General features: G+C 38.3%; 1 protein-coding gene across 1 annotated transcript in view; it reads right to left on the bottom strand.

Moving 5' to 3' along the window:
• The window catches only part of ntm (neurotrimin), a 715007-nt gene that overhangs the window by 323880 nt on the left and 378348 nt on the right, over positions 1–12779 (bottom strand).

Below are 12779 nucleotides of genomic sequence, written 5' to 3'. Positions count from 1 at the left end.
CCTCCACCAGTCTTACACACTGCTTTTGGATAACTTTACGCTGCTTTACTCCTGGTGCAAAAATTCAAGCAGTTCAGCTTGGTGGTTTGATGGCTTGCGATCATCCATCTTCCTCTTGAATATACTCCAGAGGTTTTCAATTTGGTAAAATCAAAGAAACTCATCATTTTTAGGTGGTCAAAGGTGCAGAGCTATACCTGCTACAAGTTATATTATCCATGGGCAAATGTCTTACAGGATGGAATATACAGTACATATACTAAAACCTGTGTGCATGCATTAGATTATAAAATTCATAAGAAAAAAGGGCCAGTCCCGGTTAACCAGGCTACTTAGCCCCGGTTAGCAGCATAGCTAGCTGTTGTTAGCTGTGCTAGTCAGCCCCAGTTAGCAGCACTAGCCAGCCGCAGTTAGCAGTGCTAACTCCCTTATATAATTAATCGGAGTAGCTTTATTGCTACTTACAACCTGACTGGTAGAATTAATACATAATTTTTGGGAAAATGAAAAGATTTTAGGTGCGTCTTATAGTCCAGAAAATACAGTATAAAGTTTGATTTGTTTCCACGAACAGTTTTCTTTCTTTCTTTCTTTCTTTCTTTCTTTCTTTCTTTCTTTCTTTCTTTCTTTCTTCACCTACATTTTGCCACCATGGTAACGAACAGGTAGTTACAGCTCAGAAAGTTGAAAAAATATATAAATATATATTTAAAAGGTGCATCAGGGGCATCAGTGGTTGACCTACTTCGAGATCTGGAATGAACCTGCAGCTTGAAAGGAGCTTGCAAGGTTGTAACCCATGGAGAGAGTGGTTTTGGCGGCTTTGTGAACATAACCGCTACCTTTGATATTCAAGACCATCAAGGTAGGTCACCCAGCTCTGAAGTGTAGACCTTTCAATGCCAAATGTGGGCAACAACTGGGAGTAGCGTGCCATGGCTCGGTCAAGCCAACATAATACATCGAGCTCTGCGGCTAGCCAAGCATGATCGCTAAACGTGTGAGAGAGAGAGAGAGTGAGCGAGAGAGAGAGAGAGCGAGACAGGTAAAGCCTGAAAGTAAAAGGGTGAGCCAAATCAGGGCCGACTACGGCAGAGACCGTTCAGTCTCAAATCATGATCATTAAAAAGCATAATTTAACAGCGAGACGACACTGCTTTTATTAGCTACAGGAAGCAGATGGTGGAGAGTATTTCATCCCGGTTATCTCTCTTTCCCTCCCCCTCTCTTTTTTTCTCTCGCTGTCTCGATCTCTGGGGTAGATTTCGGAAGATGAAGGAAGGATTAGCGAAAACGAGCAGGAATGGAGTGTTTCGGTGTAACACCGCTGCCAGGTCACATAATGAGGGATCAATGCTGTATTCTGCACCATTTTCTCTCTCTCTTTCTTTCTCTCTCTCTCTCTCTCTCTCTCTCTCTCTCTTTCTTTCGCTGTGTAAAAGTAGAAGACGTTCATCATCACTACACCACTATGCACCTTACTGTGCGCAACTATGGGGCATATAAAATCAATTAGGAATTCGTTATTAGCTGCATACAAATTGCGAGCTCAACTCTTTTTTCCTCTTTGTGCTTTTCTGTTGAATTTTATTATTTTATTCTTTTATAAGTAGAAATGAACGAAATCGCAGCATAAGTTCTATCAGGAGACTCTGATGCTGCCTCACCTTCACCTTGACCAATCATCATTTTCTACCTGTCTAAAAACGTATATGAGGCCCTATTGTACACCCTGCGCAAGGTGTGTCATGTTGCTCGTTGCTATATTACACCCTGTCAACAATCGATTTTCACGCCTTGTGTATTTAGGAATATTTCTACACTGATGGGTGTGGTGGTATAGAAGTGAGGTGTGTTCACGCGATTATCTGGCTTTTTTTTTTATCTTGGCGCTTGGAAATACTGGTGCGCTACTGACCGATTAAAACCCTGACAGCAGTCAACCATCAGCCACCCAATCCTATCTTAGCCTTTGTGTGCAAATAATCAACAATAACCTTAATAAAAATAAAGAATAAAATAACATTGCTGTTCCCTTAAATGAGCTGATGGTGCACCTTAACAGCATGCACGAACAAGCAGGTCAGTTTTTTTCTGCTGAGATGCACAAAAGTATCACGCTGTTAAGATACGAAAGCGCCAAAGTCAGAGCACACCTGGTTCTTAAGGGGAACGAAAACTGGCACACTGGTTGTTTTATTTCATATTACACCCAAAACACACCTACCGTATGATATGATTAATTAAGAGAATTAGTACATGGCTTTTGCACGTTTTCAGCTGCGCAGGGCAACTACAGACTTTTACCTCAGATATTGTTTCCAAAAATTACACAAAAATCTAAAATGACTATTTTATTTGCTTACCTCCAAAATCTTCTATTAGAGCTCTAGTAGAAGGTTGATTTTCCAGACATTTTACCAGATAGATACTTCTCTCTGCCTCTATGTCTGGGAGCTGCAAACTGCAGGCAGCAGGCTACAACATGTGTGATGAGCTGCTTTATGATGCCTATTTTTCCAGGTGCCGTGGTCAATATAAGCAGAACGGTCACATACACAAGCAGACAGCATTATCCCAAGGAACTCCATAATCATGTAACAGGAACTGGCAGGCAGAGCTAGTACACAGAAATGCAACATCCCCCAAAAAAACATGGAAGAACAAGGATCAAGGCTAGGCTGTGCTAGAAAGAATAAGAAAGACTCCACAGCTCGCTGAAAGAAACAGACGAGTACATTTGTGGGTGACTTGAGAATAGCTGAAGGTAAGGATGATGGGGTAGTGGAGGCAGGGGACCACTGGAGCACCAGAGGAACCAGCAGGAGTTGAGAAGTTCATGGAGTTTCCTCTTTAAGGTGTCCTACAACGGAACACTGTGTTTGTGTACTTTGGCACAGTTGCACAATGAGGATTCGGTACATGGAAATGTCAAAGCTTTTGTGTCCTTGCTAGACAAGAGGCTTTTACCATTGTTTTTTCTTCTCTCCAGTGGCCATTCCCCCGAAAACAAGTTGACGCACTGAACTGCCTGGAGCTCGTCACATACAGTAGCGTTATATGTAATATACAGCTCTGGAAAAAAAGAAATAAGCGCACACTTACAAATGATGAGTTTCTTTGATTTTACCAAACTAAAAAAACCTCTGGAATATAATCAAGAGGAGGATGGATGATCAAAAGCCATCAAAACAAGCTGAACTGCTTTGAATTTGTGCACGAGGAGTGTTCTTCTCTGGTGGAGAAGAACATGCCAAGATGCATGAAAACTGTGATTAAAAACCAAAAAAAATTGATTTCTGAACTCCTAACACTTTATGAATATGAACTTGTTTTCTTTACATTTTTTGAAGTCTGGAAGCTCTGCAAATAAATGCTCTAAATTATATTTTTTAATAATGTTGTTTGTAATTTATAGAATAAAACAGCAATGTTCATTTTACTCACACATATACCTATAAATAGCAAAATCAGAGAAACTGATTCAGAAACTGAAGTGATCTCCTATCCTTTTTTACAGAGCTGTATATACAAGCATATATATACTGTATATATAGGTAAATATATCGTCTATACAGTAAGACGAAATGAATTGGTGCTAGGCTAAAAGCTAAACCGAGAACAATCTCTTTAGGTAGCTAGCACACTTCACAAGCCCAGGATTAAAGCAAAATGAGTGTTTCTTTTATTCTGAGGCCAAGTAACATGGTTGTAAATAGACAACAGATAAACAGCCTGACCAGCTTAAGTTGGTCAACCGGGTTAAACTAGCTGACAAGTTTAACTTTTGACCAAGCTAGTTGATGCTAGTCAACCAACGTGGTTGAGACTAGAAGGCCAGCACTGAATACGCTCTGAATACGCACAAACCTGTGCTGGTCACGAGCTGGTTAACCAGATGGATTACCAGTTGGTTGCCAAGACATCCAGGTTTTTAACCCAACAAAAGCCATCTTCCCAGCTAACATGCTTATGTAGGGTCCACATGGGTGGAAGAAAGACTAGGTGGGTTCTATGTAGCCTCCATATATTGGGCCCATGTTTACCTGAATGGAACCAACTTTGGACTTTCTGGACCTTCTGGTTATCAGTTAGACTAGCTATTTAGGCCCCATATAGATACTGTATATTCTCTGTTATTGACCATCCAAAATCAGGCTAGCTGCAAAAGCTGGTATTGAGCAGGGAGCATTTCTCAAGCAGGGATGCAAAAGCCCACCTGAGTACTTCCTATTCACACATCAAAGAACGCTAAGTAAAGTTAATATACTGAATAAAGCACTCCACGGCACCTACCTAAATCGGCCTTTAATAAGCCTATTCTACCTATACAGCCCATTCTTTCCAAATCAGCTTCGTGCCACAAGCAGCAAGAACTCAAATTCAGCAGGTGCACTGATTGGACAATTAAGGGTGATCTAACACGCTCAAACATTCATAAGTGAATTATTTATCCTGCATTATGAACAACAATGGCCCACGCCGGACACAAAGGAGCACTCAATTAGCCCTGCACGTAGCCCCTTTAATCTCTGAATGCACCTTTTTTTATCGACCGGCTGCTAACTCCTGTAATTTACAGGAGGCTTTTGAATTGTTTAATGTCTTGTTTGTCTCATTTATGCGCGTGGTTCACACCGGGTCAATGGGGTTTTCCTGGCCGAGTCGAGACTAAACAAAACAGACAAACACGGGGGCTTAGCGAGCGGACGCTAATAGATAACATCTCTGCCTGCTTCCTGCTCGGTGCAAAAGGCCCGTAATTTATCAAATTCTCATTAAACTGCCTCGGAGTGCCGCGACTGAGGGACACACGCGGGCGCCATACATTATTAACACGCAGAAGCGCTGCTTTAAATTCAGACCGCACAATGTGACATGTTTGCCCTTGCTACGGAGTGGCTCTCGAGGCCGTTGATTAGGTTCAGATCACCTCCTTTCATCCATACGTCTGACTCATCAAGTCTCTTTCACAGCCAAGGCGTCGGCAATCTGCGAAATAATACACTGTATGTTCACAATGCGCATTCTAAACATGGCCTAAACCTGTTCACACACCTCGCGTTACCTCAAGAACAAGCTTCTGCTGATTTGAAAGAGCTTCCTGTGGTACGCGAACCCATCTAAGAGGCCGTAAATTCTCGCAGTAATTTAGCATGTTTATCCCCACGGCTCTCATCAAACAAGGCAATTCGCGGCATCGTCATAGCACATAGATTCACCGCGCACTTGGAAATCTCTCTACATAAACTCATTAGGCTTAATAACATCACGTTCAATTTACAAACTCTGATTTCATACCGCAAACCGAGCCCCATCAGCTGTTTTATTTATGTCCACGTCCTTCTAACTGTTTCCGAGGAGTGATTAAGCGCTCTTAATACTGTTACCTCATTCTTACACGGGCAAAGCAGATGGATTAAACTGCCACTTCTTTTGCTTTATGATGAAGCCAGTAACACCGCAGTCAACACCGCAGCTCATAGTGATTGATGTGCATTGGCATGGCGCGTTGCATGCCAAATAGTTACTGATGACTCGCAATGTACCTCATTTTTTAAGCAACTATTCCTAAGAGTTAACAAACAAACATGGTTAACAGCAGGTAAGTAAAAAAAAAGAAATAAAAAAAGGAAAATGACATTGGCTGTTATAAATCATTTCAAACTCACTGTTAAATTAAAGTGTCCTCTTGTTTGCAGTGTTTGTGAGGAGAAATATTCCAATACTTCAATTAAAAAAGAGATTATGAAGAATATCAACAGCTTTTTTTGTGTTTATATACAGTACAGGACAAAAGTTTGGACACACCTTCTCTTTTTCAACGCTTTTTTTTATTTTCATGATATTTACATTGTAGATTCTCACTGAAGGCAAATCAAAACTATGAATGAACACATGTGGAGCTTTATGAGCTGTCCTCCACAGTCACCGGACCTGAACGATGTGGAGTTTTATGTACTTAACAAAAAAAGGTGAAATTTCTTCTTTTTATATTCAAGTTTCTTCAAAATAGCCACCCTTTGCTCTGATTACTGCTTTGCACACTCTTGCCACCATTCTCTCAATGAGCTTCAAGAGGTGGTCACCTGAAATGTAAAGTTTTCCAACGGTCTTGAAAGAAGGAGTTCCCAGAGGTGTTTATTAGCACTTGTTGCCCCTTTGCCTTCTTCACTCTGTGCTCCAGCTCACCCCAAACCATCTGGATTGGGTTCAGGTCCGGTGACTGTGGAGGACAGCTCATAAAGCTCCACATGTGTTCATTCATAGTTTTGAAGATGCCTTCAGTGAGAATCTACAATGTAAATAGTCATGAAAATAAAGAAAACACATTTAAAAAGAGAAGGTGTGTCCAAACTTTTGGACTGTACTCTATATTTTAAACTGTCTATTTTATCTTGGTATAGTTGAATAAATAAATAATGAGAGCTAGGTATATGATGAACTGAACCGATGCACTGTGGACCTCAAACACTGCTGTATCCTCCTTCAACAGCAAATTCAGCATATACCTAAAAAGAGCTGGATAACACACCAAATTCAAAACAGCTAGACTTTTTCATAACTGCCGGAAAAACTAAGGTACACACATCCCACTATCAAAATCATTAGTCAAAGTTGGCAGGAAGGTTGGTATAATCATTAAGGGAATAGGGTGTTGTTGATACTAGAGAGCAGCACAACACCTGCTAGGCTAGACTCTGCAAGTTGTGCAAATACCATTAGGTATAACCATTAGGGGACTATAGTGTTGTTGATACTGAAAAGCAGCACAGCACCTGCCCCAAAGCTCTCTTGTTTAGTCACAAAACAATCTGCGCGTTGGCAGAAGGCGGGGTCAAACTTGGTGGCGTAATTAACTTGCATTAAAAAAATAGTAACACCTTACTGATTTCACATTAATCAAGTGCGTTAACTCTTTAATGTTGCCCAGCCCTAGTAAATACCACTATGTATAACCATAAGGGGAATATGATGTTGTTGATACTGGAGAGCAGCACAACACCTAGCTAGACTCTGCAAATTGTGAAAATACCATGAAGTATATGGGGTATTGTTGATACTGGAGAGCAGCACAACACCTAGCTAGACAATGGTGAGAAGCGGCAGCCAATCACACACACCATACTCTCAAACGGAAACAACCGTCCACCTGGAGTTAACAATCCTACACAGCACAATTCTATGCCAACATACTAATCCTGTATCTGGGCATACAGCATACAGTCATACACAAGTATGACTGCCCAAACAAATCATTGCATTTGGCCATAAGGGAAGGACGTATAGAAGGCCAGATGGTAACAAAACAGTTATTGTACTTTACATAGAGGTCAAGGATCTACAACATAAAGAACATACAGCTGAATCATACTAATCCTGCCATTTATTAATATTTGGCTGTTTTATTTTTTTTTTAGCTTTGCCGTAAGATAAGACGCTCGGTGTGAATTATAGTTTGAACTTTGGAAGTGACAACTTCAGGGAGCTCCAAAGTGGTGTGCCAGCTTTTGTGGTAGCTGTAAAATCTGTCATTAGCATCTTTCGCTGAGTCAGAGAAAACTGAGAGACTGAATCTCACATAAATGAGGCTTTAATGGAACGCTGATATCCAGTAAATTAGATAGCAGAACTGCACTGGTGGCCTCATAGATCTGCTACTTTTGGACATTTACTAAACATCTGCCTAATTGTGCCTGGTGCTGTATTACAGATTCAGCATTTGGCGTTCAAGACATTTGTCATTTGGTTCCTTCTTGGAGGAGACGCATGTTGTCCCTGTCACACAAACAGCTTGTGTTTTGTATCCTAAATATATCATAACTTTACAGGAAAATAAATAATAATAATAATAATAATAATAATAATAATAAAAACTTTAGATTTTCCATGAAAGCTTTTTTGCAACTCATTCTGTATCTATTTATTCTGTTGGCCCATTCGTTATGGTGAGACACACCTGTTAAGAATGTTCTTCTGCTTCTTCTCATTCTAAACTGAATGAAAGTGAATTTTGAAAGTGAGTTTCGTCTCTGCACTGAAGCAGAGAACCTTGTCAGATCCATCATCATGTATCATCATCAATGTCAAGAACTAACTCATATTTATTTGATATATTCTTAACTTATAATTTTTTATTTATTTTAGTTCCATCAATTACCTTTTTTATTATTTTGGTGTTATTTTACTCCTCCATTTCATTATTATATTATTATATTTATTTTATTATTCTAATTATTTATTTATATATCTCTTTGTTTTATTGATTTACATTTTAGCTCTTCTGCACATCCTTTTATTCTGAACTATTGAAAATGATTCTGAAAATGAGGGGTATCCTCTCTGTCTTTTACAGGTGGAAATATTGATTTATTGATTTATGGATTGATTGATTGATATGGCAAAAAATCATGGTCTAGCATTATGTAAACTGATTATGTAAACTGTACACCCCCCCCCCCCGCCCCCTTTACACTCACAAAGAACTGAACTTCACCCCCACACACACCCAGTCAGCACACAGAGGCTGACATGACTTTATTTGCTGCACTCTTAAAAACTATAAACTCTACCTCAGTAACTGCTGTGATTATATATGTTCTATATGTTACAGTATGTCACACATCTCTGCACCTTATCCTCACTATACACTTTATTACACTGTATCGGTACTGCACTGTCCTGTCTTTAAATTGTCTCGTCTTTTGTATTTATTGTATTTATTGTTATTTAGTGTTATAATTTTATAATTTTATGTTGCACTGTCGTCACTACTGCACTTTATGTTGTCTATTGATTGTGGTTCTATGTTGCACCATGGTTCCGGAGGAACGTAATTTCATCACACTGTGTACCTGACAATGACAATAAAAGCCTCTTGACTTGACTATGATGTGTCACCCCAAGGAATAGCTTCAGAACACCCACACCTGTATAAGTTATGAGGTGAATTAGAAGAGAAACTTAACGACACCCCTATTCCTTACTATTGTCGCTTAAAATGCGCCTTATAGTGCAAAAATAAGGTGTTATTTTGCTGCTGAAAAAAAATATTTATTTTTTTTTCTAAAAATTAAAACAAAACAAACAAAAATAAATAATACAAGTCATATCCAAAAAAGTCTTATTTGGATTCTATTTCTTTCACTGCAATTGGGTCAAGCATCATTGTGTATCTATCATTTTTTTGAGGGCTCACATCTATTATAAACACAGGCCACTCAAAAACATTAGCTATTATGTGCTTTGCTCCATTATGACTCCATTATGGCTCATAAAACCCCAAAATCACCACTAGAATTTTGATTTTCAGACTGTGGCTAAGCTCTGAAAACCCTCAGAAACAAATACAGTATGTTCTAAATGAACTTCAGATCATTTGAAGCTGATAAACAGAGAGAATTTAGGCGCATTTTATGAGACACTATAGGGAACTATAGGTCTCACTCCTGGGTGCTGGTGATGAGGGGGTTAGCTAGCTAAGTTAAGTGAAGATAAGTTAAATAAACAAAAATACTTCATTTTAAGGTTAAATGAGCGCTGGATGTTAATCTACACAGATTTCTCTCCTGAAACTTTTTTATTTTGGTGAGTAAAGCGCTTCCGTTTATTTACAGTTAGCTTAGATTACTGAATTTCTCCAGCTAACCACTTCAGCAGTGCTAGCCAGGGTTAGCAGTTAGCTACTATACAGCTATAATACTCCTCTCTGATCAGAGAAATAGAGAGTGTGGTTAGCGGGTAATGCTAATGCTGCTTTAGCAGTGCTAGCCGGGGTTAGGAACAGGCTACAGGCCGATAATACTTACCTTTGAACGGAGAAATAGCGAGCGAGGTTAGCCGGTAATGCTAATGCTGCTCTAGCAGTGCTAGCTGGGGTTAGGAACAGGCTACAGGCTGAAATTACTCACCTCTGAACCTGACAGATAAAATTCATACATAAGGCGCAGTGGATTAGAAGGCGCACTGATGCTTTTTGGGAAAATTGAGTAATTGAATAATTTTAATATTCAGCAGCAAGTAAACATTCAGTACTTTAAGTGTATGTGTTTAAACTACAAAAAACGACCATTTGCCATTATCAGAAAGATTCAAATCCCATTTACACTTGGATAATCTAAAGTTATCTAAAATAGGGCAAAACCACATACAAATACAAGTGTAAATGCATAAAATATGCATTTAAAATAGATACAAATCCAATCCAATCAATCAGATCACTTCAGAGGTGGTCTGAGATTCATTTGAGTCACATGTTATAGCAGGGCAAACGCAAACATCTTTCCAAGCAACATTCCCCTCAGCACAGACTCTTCTCATTGGCATGAACTGCCGAAGCTGTTGCCTTCCCCTCAGTATAAGAAATGCATGACGGCATGTAAAATTGCACATTTTGAGGCAGCAACCGTTTTAAACACAGCTCAGGAACAGATGAACAACTGGTGCAATTTAAAAAGTGGATCTGCATATTTCAACCCACACAGAAATCAGATGTTTTCAGACTAACTGGAAAATATATTTAAAGAGAGCTAAAATGGAACACCTTTTTTTTGTACTTATTATACTTTAATTGTATAAAAGTAGTACAAAAGGCTTACTTAAATTGTGCTAAGTGTACTTAACTGTACTAAAATGAATACTTAAGTAACATTTAAACATACTACTTCACGTATGTAACCCCATATTTAAAATATGCTTACAGTAAAGTTATAATACATTTAATGAGTATTAATGAGTGTTAAATATATGTGATCTATTTACATTAGAATACAAATATGCTTCTTGTTTCTGTCTTTTGTAAGTAGCACACTTCTAGTATGCTGGTATCGTTGGGTATAAAAATACATTTTAATATAGTGCACTACAAATTTTAGCGTGTTACAAATTTACTTAAAAATATATATTTTATATTTAAATGTGTTATTTAACACTGTATCCTATAATACAATTAATAAATGTAATAACCTGCACTTATATTTATATTTTTCTCATTATAATTACAGTGCATTGAAATACATTATAATAATGTAATAAAAAAAGTTGTAGAAAATGTACAAAAGTATTTTTGTAAATTAGTATTTTGGAAGTACATTGAATTACATTAAACTAAACGTGTACTTCATAGTAGAACACTTCTAGTATACTTCGTTGGGTATAAAAATACATTTTAATAGACTGTACTACAATTTTTAGCGTGTTACAAATTAATTTACATTTTTTTTTTGACATTTAAATGTGTTATTTAACACTGTATCCTATAATATATTTTACTTATATTTATGTTTTCCTCATTATATTTACAGAGCATTGAAATACATTATAATAATGTAATACCTATATATATATATATATATATATATATATATATATATATAAGAGGTTAGAGCCAGATGTTGAAAGACCCGAAACCCCCGATGACCCCAGGATCCCAGCGCATCCTAGAGATGTATTTTAAAACCATATATATATATATATATATATATATATATATATATATATACCATTAATTGACTTTCTAAAATTTGTAGAAAAATTTAAATAAGTGTTTTAGAAGTATACTGAACAACATTAAACAAAACGTGTACTTCATTGTCATCTGTTTATTTAAAATACACTATATTGTTCTTTTCAAAAAGTATGATCAAAGTTTACTTTCAAACATTTGGTGAAAGCATGATATCAATGTACTTTTAATATATTTTATATTTTAGGTAAGTACATAAATCTGTTTTTATAGATTTACAGCATACTTAGACATTTCTCAATATGTTTTAAGTACAATTAATTTTTTTTTGTTTGTTTTTTTTTTTTCACCAGGGCAGACCAGAGCAAATGAATAAATGGACTGAATAAATCGGTGTGAAAATGCCCTTGGATTAATCGAGCACACGGCTCCAGCGGTTAGTACAAAAAGGCGCGCTGCAGTTAGAGCAAATGAAAAATAGTGAGTCTTAGAAATTATTCACAAAGACGGGGAACACAGGAGCTCCCAGAATGCACCGCTCCTCCCTCTAGTTGCGTCCTTGTTCGTTAGCATGCAGCTCAGTATCAATAGCAGATTAAGCCTCTGTGTCTTCACAAAGCGCTTCATTTGCTCCAGATTAGAACCTCGCGTGAGGGAGGGGCGAGCGAGCGAATGAGGGAGCGACTGAGCTGGCCTGCTAAGAGTGATGCACACTGCCTAAAGCCTCTCTCTCTCTCTTTCTCTTCCTCTTTCTCTCACTTTCTCGCTCTGTTTCTCTCCCACGACTTCACTTAAGCACTTAACACACGGGCCTGTGCTGCACAGTTCACTTTCACAGCCCCCAAAGTTCTCCTGGGGAAAAAAACGGAGGAATGCGAGTGCTGTGCGTACTGTACGGCTAATGAAGGCAGCGGCAGGCAGGTAGGATGAGAATTCCGGCTCTGTGTGTGTGTGTGTGTGTGTGTGTGTGTGTGTGTGTGTTTGCTGCGAGAATCAAGAACGACGAGTTCAAAACCGCGCTGTTCCTGAATCCCGCAAAAACACAGAATCCACCACCCCAGAGGGATCAATTAAAAACCATGATGCATAATCTGTCACACACACACACACACAACGGATACACACAAACCTAGGATATTCATGAAAAGGCGAGCACCATGCAGAGAGGAAGAGAGGGAGAGAAAGAGAAGAGAGAGGAAGGAAAGGAAAGGAAAGGAGAGAACAAAAGGAGGAGAAAAATGTAGAAAGAGGAAAAGTGAGAAAGAAGAGAGGGAAAGAAATGAAGAAGAAGAAGAAGAAGAAGAAGAAGAAGAAA

Source organism: Astyanax mexicanus, chromosome 20 (genome assembly GCF_023375975.1).
Source record: "Astyanax mexicanus isolate ESR-SI-001 chromosome 20, AstMex3_surface, whole genome shotgun sequence".
NCBI lineage: Eukaryota > Metazoa > Chordata > Actinopteri > Characiformes > Acestrorhamphidae > Astyanax > Astyanax mexicanus.
This window is presented reverse-complemented; position numbering and strand designations above follow the sequence as displayed.